General features: G+C 41.9%; 1 protein-coding gene across 1 annotated transcript in view; it reads right to left on the bottom strand.

The window, feature by feature from the left end:
• adgra1b (adhesion G protein-coupled receptor A1b) overlaps positions 1-15,367 on the bottom strand; it is a 341,543-nt gene that overhangs the window by 103,783 nt on the left and 222,393 nt on the right. The window lies entirely within an intron of this gene.

Raw genomic sequence — 15,367 nt, 5'->3', positions numbered from 1 at the left:
AAAACAGTCATTATTTTTGTCACCCGGCTTCACTCAGATTCTCTCTGAGTCCCTCACAGTCTCTACTGCCCAGACTCTGGCTGCACAACGGCTACCAATGGCTGCGCCTGTGATGGGGGTATGTTGGCCTCACAACTGTACAATGGTAAACCACAGAGCTATGCTGTCCACTTTATAAACAGTCAATGGCTGTGACACATAGATTCAGTGTAAGGAAGATCAAGCAGGACAGGAAGTCATGGCTGAAAACTTTCAAGATAAAACAAACAGTGTCAAAATTAGGTTGTATTTGTTTTGACTACGACGACAGACTGACACGATGAGTGGAGCCAGATTAGGAGTCAACAGGTTTAAGGTTTTAAAGCCCAACATGGATGAAGAGAGACTTATCAATGGAGTGGAAAACAAAGGATCTCCTTGGTCTGGCGTCTTCAGCTGTCAGTCATGCAGCCGGTGTGAGTTGACAAACACAGTCGACAAACAGGTGGATAATTATTACAGACAATTAACGATAGTTTGTATTACTCCCATTTATCTTTTAACGTACTGTATTTAAAGATAACTGGTCAAGCAATTGGATGTAAAAAGAGAGGATGTGATGTAAAGATGACATTTGGTTGACTAGAGCTGGCTCCTGCAGTGTACTCTACTGGATTATCATATAAGAAATGGAAGGAGGAATGGAGGAAGAAAACTTCAACACTGACACAACAATCATAAAGCTGTATGTAACCATAAGTGTCTGCCTCATACTGACACAAGAATCTGTTCTGCTATGGACAGCAGCTCCCAGACTGCTTCTGCTCTAAAATAATGTCACCAGCACAATATGTCAGCGTTTGTCGCTTCACTTCGTTATAAATGCCAGATCATCTTGCATCGCTCTGCATAAAGCTACAACAGAAAAAGCTGCAGAGCCTCAACTGCCAAATATGAATTGAGCTGTTGTGTTCTCCACTGATTACTTGATTGATCATCAGAGAAGCAGAGCTGTTAGGTTCCAGTTGCTGCATACTGTGCTTTTTCTGCATAACTCTAACAATTTTCTGTTCATTTCCAAAAACTATTTTCCTCCCAGAGCAGCTGTTACACACCCAGCTGTCCACAGAAAGGAGTCTCTCTTTGAATAGACTCTCCTGAGGATTCTTTATGTGCTGAGATTGTTTGAGGAGTTACTCCTGGTTGCTGTACTGGGCTTTCTGATACACGGCTTGTGGTGTTGGGCTGTGAAAATAGCTTTACCTTGACTCGAGCTGTATCTTACACATTGACACAGTTTATTTTCCTTGAAAACCTCTCTCAAGCACTTTTATTTGCCAATACACAGCGCAGAAAGATACCTCCAGGCCTCATGAGCAAAGACTCTGATCCCTCCATGATGACTGAAGCAGGTCAGGGTTTTCTTCTTAATGAAAAACTGCAACAATTTTATGATGCTATTTTCTTTCTTCAAGTTTGTCAAACTCCAGGTCCACATTCATGTCATTAAAGGGAAATGTCAAAATAGATTGCTCTAAATGTTTTAACAGATATGTTCATAAACTGCAGTTCTGTATGGAAAGACTTGGACTGAGCAGTTAAAGTCATCTACACCAGGGCTTCTCAAACTTTTTTGGCCCATGGACCACTTTCAGGTTAGACATTTTCCAAGGATCTCCTCATTGTTGCAACAATAATTAGCTTACTATTAATACAATGCATTATTTTGTTTTATTATACTTACACTGTCCAAGTAATTCATTTTGTAAACTTTGAGAAAATTTCACTTTTGAAGCAGTGGCGTGCACATGGTGCACAAGACCCGAGGATGGGGTGTTGATAACCTGCCCTTTTGGGTGGCAAAAACACACATTGTATGTGCCTTTTATGTTTTCCTTTTCGACCCCTGCCCTTTAAAAAGTCTGTGCGCACCACTGCACAAAGGTATTTTTTTTTTTTTTTTTTTTTTTTTTCTGTTGCGCACCATAAAGTGATAGAAATGTCACAAATATAGAGAATTAATCTCATGGCACAAAACTAAATTGAGTGGGAGTATTGGAAAAAAATAGCTGATTTTATTTGTAGAGATCCCAGTTTGTATGTTTTTTTGATGATATAGCACACTTCTTACAGTTGTTTTCAAATGACTCCGTGGACCCCTAGCTATGTTCTTTGGACCCCGTTTGAGAAACACTGGTCTACACCATCGCCCTCAGAAAAGACACCACATTTGTATGGACATCAATTGACCTAGACACTCACTGTTTGAACCTCTGCTTTCTGGTAAAAATTTCAGGACTAAAGCTAACTAACTAACTAACTAACAAAAACAATCCAATACAAAAAAATGCTGTATTCCCTTGTGCCTGCACTTCACCCCACCTCCAAATGAACTGTTAAAAACATACACATGCAAGCACACAATTAACCTACACAATTGTCTCTTTCAAGCTTTGAGCTCTACTTTCTAACCTTTAGTTTTATTTTATTTATTTTTTTTCAATTATACTCATCCTGTTTTCCATATATCACTTCCCAGATGTTGCATAAGTTGTTCAACTATTGAGACATCTAATCTTGATTCAGGGACAAAAAAATAGCTTTGCTCTATCAATGTATATATGATTCAATTTTTTTTTCAATTTATTTTTTTTAGGTTTTGAGCCTCCAAATTGGCTTGTATGTCAAACCAACAAATGCTACACCAACTGCAGAAGATTGACACATATTTGACCCACAGATCTTCAAGAAGGCAGGGGTTTGATCCCTACTCCTGCAGTTGTAGGGTGTCCTTGGGTAAGATACTGGACCCAGCGGTTGTTGATCAGCTGTATGATTATGTATATGTATTTGTGTATGAATGAAATTAGTGTATACTGATGGTCCCTTACTAGCAGCCATCAGTGTGTGGATGCGCTGTAGATCATTGATGATTCATTGATCACAACTTTCTGGCCGATCACCGATCACCAGTCTTTAAAAAGCCTGACCTGCTGATACTGACTTGGGCTGATACAGATTTTCACTTTTTATTTTTTAAATCTGACAGCATATACCTTCAATGTTCCAATCTTATTTTTTTGAAAATCATTAAACAATGCCTGTGAAACAATATCATCTTTATGATTTACCTTAAAAATCCGATAACATGTCCTGAGTTTTAGGTCTCAGAGCAAAAAGCAACAATAGCAGGCTGTCAGACCTTCCCAGAGACATGTGAGATTAGTTTCATATGTAAGGATGGGCCAATCACTGATCACCGACCCCCGATCCCCCAGACGATAGATCGGTGCATGTCTATTTCAGACCAACCCGAATGCTTCAAACGGGCTGGTACACTCCGATAATGCCACTTCTAAATGTATCTCACTGGCATACTGAAATTTTTTCAGCACACCAGGATTTCTTACCAGCGGCTTGTCTTCTCCAGGTTACAGTTTCTCTTGGCAATTCATAAAAGCACCTACAACACATTATGGCATGCTATATGAGGCTCATGTTTTTGGGGGGTTATCATATAACAGCCTGTTTTTGCCTAAAGCTACTGGTTGGCTAATTGTGTTGACCTTGGTTTGACAAACTGAAGCAATTTATCCAAGAAATGTATGTTGTGAAAATCTGCCATCCTCTGATATCTGTTTGAAATGTAGAGCTTAATACTAAGAACCAACTGATACCGGCTGAACACTTTACATGACAATAAGTGAATAAAGGGAGTACATGCTCACTGAAAGCCCACTGATTGTGTTTGCCAAGAAAACATGATAAAAACCCACCACTCAAGCCATTACATGAGAAGAGAGCAGTTAAAATAAATGGCATTGACCTACAATGAGGCATTGACTTTGATGTTAATATTACTGCAATCGTAGACTTAAAGATAAAGTGGTATAATTCTACACTGCTACCTTTTTCAGTGATGTTTATGATTCCTGCAATGCTAACTTCATTTTATTAGTGGATCCACGGGCCCCGAGATCTTCATGTGGTCTTGTTCTTTCTGATTGATTTATTTGCAAGAATGAAGCGAATGGAAATTATCTTGCCAAGGAGAGATGGTTGCCTGCATGTTAACGATATATTTATACTAACACCACATACAAAAACTCTACACAAGCTCAAACTCCAATCTGAAGGGCCCTTCATGGACCTTGCCAAAAGAAGGAACCAATGGCACGTCTTGTTATCGCTCCCCTTCAAATGACGCTGGTCTCATTTTATGCTGTCCTTATCTTCTTCTTAGGAGAGCACAGAGGGCCACATTGCATCAATAGCTGCTCCCTAATTACAAGCGTAGCAACCCGCAGCAGCAGCAGCAGCAGCTCCACATCCTAACTGTAGATTGAATTAATATATAGCTGCAGGGCATGGCCCAGCTCTCCCTGCATGCTGAGGAGAAGAATGCTCCCCTGCATAGCCATGAGTTTAAACATCAGAGGTCATGTGATCACAATTGTTTGCAAAGAAGCTCAAGATGTATAATGACGCCTTTGCTAGAGTTTAATTTCTTTAAGTCTATTATAAAAAAAAAAAAAAAAAAAATGTTTGTTGCCTTTAACCCTTTGCCTTTTCTGTTCTTGGGATGATAAACTTTTTCTAATCAGGGCTTGGCAGCAGCATCGGCAGCAGCAGGGACATAGAGGGGCAGAGGCGGGCAGTCTGGGAGCTGTCGTCTTGGCTGACAACAGAGGTGGACACGCAGACAGACAGCCAGCCAGACAGCAAGCCAGCCAGCCAGCCTGCCTGCCACAGGGCGGATCACTTTTTACACTCCTCTGGTGGGGAAAAAAAAGAGATAAGCTGTTAATGTGTTTGTCTAGACTGCCCAGTGTTGTATAAATGAGCTGTGGTCCTGTTCTAGCGAATGCGGAGCATAAAATATGGCAGCCCATCTGAAGACAGAGACAGAAAACTAAAACAGAGGCAAAGACAGAGACAGAAGCTGTTTACATGGCATGCCCTCATTTCCACCAGGCTGTCTCTGGGGTTCAGGGAGGGTCGCACTGCCGACGAGGGAACAGCTGGTGGAGGGGTGAGGGGTAGGGGGAAACATTTGAACATGGGCACTTTCAGATCAGATGCCACATTATGAAAAGAAATTCTTTTTTTTTTAACAGCTTGTTTGGTGAAGACGGCAAGTCCCGACAGTGTTCCCACACATGAATCATGCATGTCAGATGGCCTCTGTCACATGCAAAAGGACAAGCGGATGTGTTTCATTTTAATCATTTGTGACTAATGATCGACTGAGCAGACTGTGAATGTGGGCCCCAAAAAAAACTCATTTGTATCCTATCGTAGTGTTCACATCCAACTGATTGTTTGAGAAAATGTGTGCCAAAATCATTAACTTGGAAATGAAATCAAAAAGCGACTACATCATTATCTTTCATAAAGACTGCCTGTCAGCGTGGACAGCTTTACATTTGAAGAAAGGGCTATAAAAAACCAGCAGTGGCTGCCAATTCATCACCCACTGTATATAAACAACATCAAAACTGCGAGGCCAAGCAACAGCCTATTAACTTTCTTTACACACGCAGACACATTAAGTGCAATAATCCCTACTGCTGCGAGCAGCACTATTATAATCTTTCATGCACTTAGCTGAGGAGCACACATAATTTGAATAACAATAGGTTAAAGCAATGCAATTTGTATCCAGGCTGAAAAAGGGACAGGCCTACACACTGCATTAAAAATAGAGTGGCCGGCACAGACGGAGGAGGGCCAGCAGTGAATATTGGCCGACTCCAGCGATGCCACACAGGGTAAAACTGTTGGTGTTTGAGATAAATGGAGGTCTGTGAGCTTTGAACTCATTAGTTCTGGGGAAAAACAATCTGCATCCAGTGTCAGGTTAATGGCCAGAAGCAATCTGCTCCGGGGGGATAGAGGGGACTGCTGTCTGAGCCAGACCCCTACCCCTCTCACACGAAGGCAAGTCAGCAAACACTTAAAGGTTAAATCAAAACAGAGGCAAGGCAGGTCTGCAGTCACACACACACACACATGCACACACACACAAAGCAATCCTTGTGTACTAAAGTAATCATGCCTGACATCAAATTTAAGTTAATGCCTACAAATGGAACATGAGTGCATTTATTAAATATTAACCTAAGCTGAACCACGACTCATGCAGGGGGGAGTTCACACAGCACTGCACTAAGCTGAGCCGCAGAGTAACGGCTGAAGTCAGCTGCCGGAGAGCAGACTGTACGGCTGCACGGCGGCCTACACGCTCATGGAGGCGGATTAAAGCTCGTCTGTCAGCTGTCACGTTTAGAACGAGTGCAAGTGAGGTAAAGGGTGAGAGGTAGCTGGTGATAAGTGGGCTGCAAATAATTAGTGTTTATTGTATGAATCAGCCTAAACTGCAGGAGCACAACAAAGATTAACACCAACACACAGCGCTTTAATTATTACTTTCACTACTGTGTGTGGTTGCTTAAAGTGCCATTTGTTGCTAGTGGCTTTTGAGCCCCTCTAGCATTTGTTTTTTTTTTAAATTCCACCACTGTTCAGGCGTTTGGAGACTCTGATGTTAAAGCATGTATTGATCATCAGCACCTGCTGCTTCTCAGTGAGCAGCGGGTGCCGCCAATAGCTCCTCCCCTATCCACTACACTCACAGACGGACAAGTCCTTCCTACTTGCAGCTACAGCCAGAGCAGGCGGCTGAATGCAGATGAATCAAGCTTGTCTCTTAAGGCCACTTTTGCCAGTATTTCATGTAATTTTTTTTGCAAAGCTAGATGCATTCTGGCCTTATTTTTGGTTGTCTGTTCAACTGTCTAATTAAAAATTGGGTGAGTGAAGGGGTAGGTACTATAGGATTTCTCTTCTTTCTGCACCTTTTCTTTCATTTTGAGACTTATTTTGTTTTGGATTGTACTTCTATTTTTATGATATCAAGAATGAAATAAAGACCAAACTAAGTTCCAAGCCCGGAAAAACAAGGAGAGTTCACATTGTGACTTAAGAGCAACAAGGATCGACAAAAGAAAGCTCATTTAGTTGTAAATATATTTTAGTTGCTTTTAATACACTCACTGTCTCTCTTACGTCCATACAGTCCATGTCCACGATGTTATTCCTCTCAACTTAAGCGTCCATGACAATAACATGCAAATTGCGTATTGTGCAAATTCGGCAATGACATCATTTAGCAAATTTTAGCGACTTCTTGGGCAGCCAATTGCAACTTTCTTGCCTGAGGAGTTGGCAACACTGGCAATGACAGCAGATCTGGCCAATGCCTATGATGTATATTCACTTCAGGGTCTAGTCTCCCCCATAAGATTCAAATTTGCAAATTCTGCCCCAATTCTATATAGAAATATGCAATATGTATCACTGGAAATTGTTTAAGGGGGTTTATTTCTTTACAACCTCATTTTGTGGAAGTAAGGGAATGCAGCTTTGACTGCCCACAGACTAGACCATAATAGGACAGATTTGGGGCCTGACTTACCTTCCTCAGAGATCAAAGGGCCCAGGAATCACAAATGATTGCATAACCCACAATAACCAATGAAAGGAGCAGACTGGGGAGTGTCACCAACAGGTTATTTGAGTTTGGCAGCGAATTGTATCAAAACTTAACTCGAGTCAAGTAGGAAATTGAAAAAGAATAGTAGCTTGCACATATTTTCAAAATAAAAAAATATATTTTATAATTTAATTTCCATGCTTTTTTCTGTTTGTCAGGACCATTGCCTGTATATGGAGTGGACTGCGTGGCTTGGCCATTTACCACTGGACAGTTTTGAAGCCAAAATACCCCGGTTACAGGCAGCCAGAGTGTACGCAGTAGAGGCTATGAGAGAATCTGAGTGAAGCCGGGTGACAGAAATAATATATATATATATTTTTTCTTTCGAGAGTCTAATTTCTTGGCCCTGTCTCCTGACAAATTTTACGATCCCTAAAAAAAATCACAACAATGCCAGCTGTCAATCATCGTCAAATGTGATGTAAAACCCTGTTTTAACCTCTTGTAATTAATGAAAACAAAACTTTTCAGAAAAAAGGAGGACCTGGATACAAGGCAGCCAAATAATATTTTTAATTCAACAGATCAATTGGACGTGAGAACATTTTTACGAGGTGTATTAAGTTTTAAAGTTTGGCCACAGCCCATCTGAGATGACTGGGGAGGTGGATTTGTTGACATATACTGCAGCTGGCCACCAGGGGGAGCGGTTTTTGTGGCAACCTCACTTCGAGTTGAGCACAATTATAACCTTTTTTTTTTTCTTGTACAGTCTATGGTCAGAACACACATGAGGACAATGTTTATCAACCTCTTACCTAGTTTCGTGAATTATTTGATGTAGCGTTCCATGGTGCAAGCTTGACAAATGTCAAGTGTGTGGTGAAGTGTTCATAAAGAATCATTTATCTTCATCTTCACAATCATCTTGTGTGACATATATTTCTTGTCAGGAGCAGGAGATTGCTAAATGTAATGCGTAAGAAAGTTAAAGCTGGGGAAAAAATGAATCATGTTTCTAAGTAGGTTGTATTTCTGTGAAATATTAGTTTGGTACTTTTTATCTTGTTTTTTTTTTTTTTTTTTTTTTTTCCTTTCACTGTTTGGTATGTGTGTTGTATGAAGAGCTCCCGTCAGAGGTTAAGCAATGTGTTGTGTGTGGCGCCTCCTTGTTAAACACACTATCAGCTTTAAAAACAACCACAAGGCATCGCCCCCTCTGCTGATATCACAGCCTGTCATCACCCCATCCCTCTTTCCCTCCCACTACATTACATATCAACAGAGGATGCCAACACAGCGCAGTGAGATGCCGCTGCATATCTAAACAGGTCATCGTCATTATCAGTGTAAACCCCTTCATCTTCTTAAACACACACACCAAAGCTCCTTTAGAAGAAAATGTCTCAGAGATAGAAGAGTTGGAGGGCAGGAAGATAACCCCGGTGAAGCCTGGGCCTGCTAGTGGGCGAAAGCTGAAAACTGGCTGGTTGTCTCATTATATCTGCCTTGAGTCAGGATGTGGACAAAAGACTAATGAGGACGTATGACTTTGAAATGGCTCTACGCTGGAAAACAGATGGAGAAAACGAGGCGAAAACAGGAAAAACACCATTTCAGAGTCACTGAAGTTGCCAGGAGGTGGTTTTTGATTAGCAACACATATCCTGTACAGCCGACAGTTTGTGTGTATTCGCCTTAATTGCAAAATAAGGAAAGCCCAAATGTGAATTGAATTTGAATAAACTACTTCCTTTAAAGGATGTTATTTTAAGAATGTAATCAAGATCAATCGCGCTTTCTCTCTGAGCTTTCTAATTATAACTCCTGGAGAATCCTTTTATCCATTCATTCCTCATCTCCTCCATGTTGCTATCCTTAAGTGACAATCACTGTGAGTCAGACATGTTTGTGACAAGCTGCATACCAACAGCCATGAGGATGAAGACTTCTCTAGAGTGAGGGGGACAGGTTTTCTTGGATTATGGTTCTCTAGTGGTGAGATTTCGCATTCAGCAGAACAGCCAATGTCTTAGTGTGATCGTTCCTGCTGACAGCTCAGCCAATAAGAACTAATGCATCAAGATGGGATCATGTCCTGGTTGGTTTGGTTGAAGATGGAAGCAGGGCAGAGAGTCAAAGTAAGCAGTGTATTTTTTGGTGATACTGAGCCGATAGACACGTCCACTGAAACCACAATGACTCAAAGGAGGAAGCCAGCCAGCCTCATGTATTGCATAATATGTCACCTTTAAGTCATTATGATCAGCTGTTAAATACCAACATTGCTTAGTCATTGAATTGATATTAAGAAACCAAATTAGATTTAAAAAAAAACACTGGCTATCATTCCAAGATTAGATCAGTCGCACAACAAGGCCAGAAAATTCCAAAATAGGGCTGAGTCGCCTTTTCTGTGTCTGTGCCTGATCCATCCTTCAAAAGGAAAATAGTAAGACAAAAGGTTATACAGGTTCAAGTCCTACCCATGAAAACAAAAAAGAATATCCTAAAAAATAACTTATGATATGTTGTCTTTTGGTCCATAGTGGAGTATACTTTTCATTGCGTTATTTTATTCTATATTACTCCGAAGAGGCAAAAGGAGACACATTAGCAAACTGGTGATCCAACCTGGACAGAGCATTGTGAGATACACAAAGAATACCTGAGATTCCCCTGAAGTTTCATTATAGAGCTGATGTCTTTCAGATTAAGGTGAAACATAAAACTAATTAGTGATGAACAGGTGCTTTCCAAAGCTGCTTTGTCCCATGGCCCTGCCACCCCAATTCCCCCAAGTGTAATTGGAGCCCTTGGTCTATCTTTCAGTGTAAGGTGAGTATTAGTGTATTTTTTATGAGTACAATCACATTGGCATTCTTTTCTTAATTCAAAGCTTGTCCTATATATTCCTGGAAAAGTTAAGTGTTGCAATGAGGTGCCAGTCTGCAGCAGTTTCTCGGTCTATTGCAATCCAGGACACTTTGTTTTCCCCTTTTCTGTCATCTCCCACACTCTACTCCTTAAAGTCAATGTGTCTCTTTGGCAGCAAGAGACACAAACATAAATCAGGTAAGCATTGCAGAAAACTGTACCATTAGCTTACACAACTCATTTGTTGTTAATGTTGTTTTTGTTGTTGATAGGAATGTCCTGATCCATGGTATCAGATCGGGCTGATTTTGGCATTTTTTAAAGTATCGGTGATCGGGAATTCTAGCCGATCCTCTGAACCAATCATTAATGTTAGCCATCAGAAAGCCAAAATTGCTGCTGAACGCCGACAGGTCAGTAAAACTGAGAACTACAAGTGTGCCCAAACCGCAAAATAAATATTTTCATGAAAGGAGAAAAACATGAGATTGTCCCATTGGTGTCTATTATGTAAGTTCAAAGTCTCTCACCGTCTTCAGAGAGTTGCACTAAGGGCAGCCTCTGATTTCAGAGTGCTGTATTATATCCATACAAGTTGTCCACCTTTCGGGGTTTGCAGAAAGCAGTAAGAAGCGTAGACTTTTTTTTTTCAACAAGCAAAGTTGATGAAATGTTAAGAAATGAGTCGTGTTCAGACATGTTTCCAGTTCCGTATGTGATACATTCATGTACCCTCGGAAACTTGAGAATCTGACGATGACCCCAGTGTTTTCAGTTTTGGGATTGGACAAATGGCTTGTTAAAAATAAGTGGTATATTTTTAACTTCAAAACTAGCTGGACTAAGTTAAATCGACTTAATAAGCTTTAGGTATCATTTTTCACTATTCCATAAACCTAAAACAAGAATCTGTGCTGCTTCACTTTCTCACTTTTTTACCAAAAATTGTCTCCAAACCCAAAAATCGGATTGGGATCGGTACCGACCGATACTCAAAAACATGATGATCGGGACATCCCTAGTTGTTGATGTTGTTCTTGTTATTATATTATTATATTAAGTAACAATGCTGGATATTCATACTAAATGTGCCCAGATTCTCAAACTGCTAGATGTGCATGTTGCATAACACCTTGAATCTGTCTGTAAAGTTCTCAAAGTGATTCGTTAAAAAAAAAAAAAAAAAAAAAAAAAAAAAAAACAAGATCTTCATGAGATCTTCATGAGACTTGCTGAACTGATGAGTTCATAACATAAGGATCTCCTAACTGGTCTGTGACACACTGGGAGGGCAGGCCTCAAAAAAACAAGGTCTGCCCATAGCTCTGGGCCTTAAAGTGACAGCATCTGAGATTAAGTGTTTCAGACAAAAGTAAGGGTTTGCCAAAACACCACTGTAACAAAAAATGTCCTTTTAGTCGCCATGCAAAGCCACTACAGTCAAGGGACAGAATGAAGCCCCAAAAATCACAAAACCCCCTCTTTAAGCTGTAAACTCTTGTATTTTACCTTGAACATAAAATTAAAACATTTATACTTTAGTACATTTTCTGTTTCAAGTAAAGACCATTGTAATGCAATCACCTAACTAAATAAATGCTTTTAGTCAAAAACGGAGCTGTGCAGCTTTTGTTCTCAGTCAGTGAGACTCTTCCCATGCTTTAACCTCCAAATGACTCAGTGTGTATCTATGATACTTCTAAAAAAAGAGCAAAGAACCTGCTAACAAAGGGCTGCTTTGTGGGCAACTATTCAGACATCTGTGAATTGTTGGCAGGCCTTCCAAAAGAGAATTTTGACTGTACTTGTCTCTGATCAATTTGAATAATAGTGAGGGGTACAAGTTGGAGAGGGAGTAAAGCAAAGAAAAAAAGAAGAAAAGAAAGAAACAGTCCAAATTTGTGCTGGTAATCTTTCTCCTTCTCTAAGCAGAGTTCAAAGAAGTGATTGGAAGTCACTGCTGCACCAGCTGTAACAGTGAACTACAACAATCACAGAGGAGTCATTTACAACAGAATACACGTCAATGATGCCATTTTACTATTGAGAACATGCAGCCACTATTTTGTAGTCTCAAAAATACTGAATCCAGACTTTATATTCCAGGATGTAACTGGAAAAACCTGTTGTTGTTGTTTAAAATGATCTCTCCCACCATTTGGTGTCCACTACTGTTTCTTTTTCTTTCCACTTTCCAGTGATTCATCACACATATAACCATCTCCTCTTTTAAATACACCTCTGTGTCCAAATTTGCATGTTCCCCATGTGAGACTCCAGCAGCAACACGTCACCTGTTCTACTGTAAGTGTGATGGAGCGTCACCAGAGGAGCCTCCTGCTTCCAGGAACCACACATTCATTACAGCCTGTACTGTATGCGAAGACATCTGTGAGCAGCTCGGCTCTTATTGGCCCGTGGCCCTGGGGCCTTTGTTATGATTGGATGCTTACAGAAGCTGGACCTCCCCTCTGTGTGTCTGTCGTCGTAAAGGTCTGCTCTTGCATATTAAACAGCGTGCAGCGCAGCAGCTAACACATGCATGAGCCCCTTAGTCTGTGTTACTTCCATAAATGAATAAGTAAATAAAAGTAGCTGTGGCTGAGACTGTGACTGTGACTGTGTGGTTACAGCCCACACAGAGGGGCTGCTGCAGAGAGGATGAGGGGAGTTTTAGAGGGGGTTAAGGTGGGATTGGGGGGTGCCTGAGGCCTGTCACTGAGATGAAGACAGATGATGAGGCTGCGTTGCTGTAAACGGGTGAGTCAGCCCTGCCTTCAGACAGACACCGGCCTGCAGGAGGCAGAGGAGGGGAAGAGGAGGAGGAGGAGGAGGCGGGACAGGAGGAGAGAAGGGGGTTGCATGGGAACTGTCCCTGGTGCTGAAATCTGGAACAGCTTCAAGCTCTGCTTAGTGCTGGATGAAAAGAGGCACGCTGCCTTCAACACCTGACACACATGTGGAATCATCTGTTTCAGCAGTTTAACTAGAGTAACGGGTCAGAAACTGACCTGCTTTCTAATGAGAGACAAACAAAATGATATATTTATTACACCAGCTATTCTTCAAAGCGCCCAGCAGGGGTTTAAATGCGTTAAAAATACAAAAGAAAAGATTTGAAGGCTGCTCTTGTTGAGTTTTTCCTTACACATCCTGTCCCGAGTCAGTTACTCAGCATTCTGATCACACGGCACGTTAGGAGGAGGAGGGGGCTTCACAATGTAATTTTTTCTGAGCCAAGTCAAAAAGATTCTCATTAAAGTACTTTTTATATCCTAAACCTCAGTTCCCAGGGGCAATTGTGCAGGGTTGTCATGCTATTTGTAGACTAATCATCTCTTTCACATACACGCACACACATTACACCCACACACACAAAAAAAATATCACATACAATCCAGCAAAATAAGAAGTGAAAGAGTGAGGATCAACAGGAACTGCATATTTCATTGTGCCTTTCAGGCATCATTTTCCCACCTCCTCCCCATTTTCTTTGAAATGGTTCCGTTGCATTATGCATCCTTCAGAGCTGTCATGCTTTGTGGCAACCCCCCCCCCCCTGTCAGTCTGCTCAGCATCACACATGCAGCATGAGGTGGGATCCTCACACTGTATGCTGCAGACAGCTGATCCAACAAGAGATCTAGCTGCATCATGTAGAGAGAAGGTGATACAGCAGTGTGATAGATGGTCGTGTATCTGTCAGGAGAAAGCAGTCAGAAAATGTAAACACCGCTGTTGCCTTTTCGTGCCACTGTCACAGCAGACTTTTTAAAGACTTTGCAACTAGTTCCCCTGATTCCCCCTCTGAACACCAAAGCTTTGATGTTATTTCAGTCCCTCTCTGCAGGAGTTTAAATGAGCGCCTCACTGGCGGAGGCTCATCACTTCTAAATGCTGTCAATTAAAAATGGTCAACTGGCAGGCAGCCGGTAAAAGCGATTCCTCTCACATGAAAGATTATGCAACAGGTCTGCTACTTGCAGAAGCCGCCCTGAGCATTACGGGTCACTGCTGGAGTATCGAGCATCTTAGATGCAGCCATGAGGAGAATGATGTCACGAGTCCGTAAATAAGGGTCCTTTTCTCGGGCACTGCAGAGACCGGGCGGGTGTGGTGACTGCATTAGCAGACGCGCAAACCTCGGCGCAAACACTCGCCACAGTGTGGACATTTCTGTGTCTGCTCTCCACCATCGCTCTGACTACCTTATGCCTGTCGGACGTGTCTTGAAGTTCAAATCAATCTGGTGCCAAGAACTGAGACCGAAAAAAATGCAGATTTCGCTTTATCCTGTCAGCCAGAAGGTGCCCATTGACGGCGCGCCTCCCCAAGCCAGTGTTTGATAGAAAATGCATGCACAATGACAACCGGGCATCTGCTCACCATCTGACAACAGCTCAGTATTCTCCACAGTCACCCCACTCTCCCCCTGTGAGCCCCTCATGCCGTTTTTGTGAGCCTCTTCCTCACTGTACCCCACTCTTTCTCATTCCTATGCGGCTTTTTTTTTCCCGAGCCCAGCTTCTCTCCTCTCCACACACGAACAACAGCGGAACAGAATAGCGTCTTCATAAAATATGCAGGTAAAAAGGCAACTCGGAAAGCACCGACATCTCAAGCAACACTTTTCATGCTCTGCTGAGAACTGACCTCCCAGTATAACGACTCCCAGTCTTCGGTAAACATCCGGAGGATTTCTTTTCATCCAAAAAAAGCGGACCAGGCGCAGCGGCTCTACGGAGCGACTGGGCGATGCGATGCCATTGCGCTTTTGGTATTATCCTCATGAAATCAATGTGAACAGGAGGACGTCGTCGGAAGAAGGCATCTCAGCGGCGTCGAACTTGAGCGACACAGATGAACGACGCTACGCTTTGCAGTCCAGCATTTTTGTCTGGCGATGGTTGCAACCAATTAGCACAGCACTTGCGCTTGGAGGCGAATAGCTCCTGACAAGACGCTCCTTCTCCAGAGCATCGCTTCTATTGCAGCTGCTGCTGCTGTGCTGCT

Source organism: Halichoeres trimaculatus, unplaced genomic scaffold (assembly GCF_033239565.1).
Source record: "Halichoeres trimaculatus isolate MK-OKI-2021-1 unplaced genomic scaffold, fHalTri1.1 fHalTri1_scaffold_8, whole genome shotgun sequence".
Taxonomy (NCBI): domain Eukaryota; kingdom Metazoa; phylum Chordata; class Actinopteri; order Labriformes; family Labridae; genus Halichoeres; species Halichoeres trimaculatus.
The sequence above is the reverse complement of the archived record's forward strand: the minus strand, read 5'-3'. Positions and strand labels throughout refer to the sequence as shown.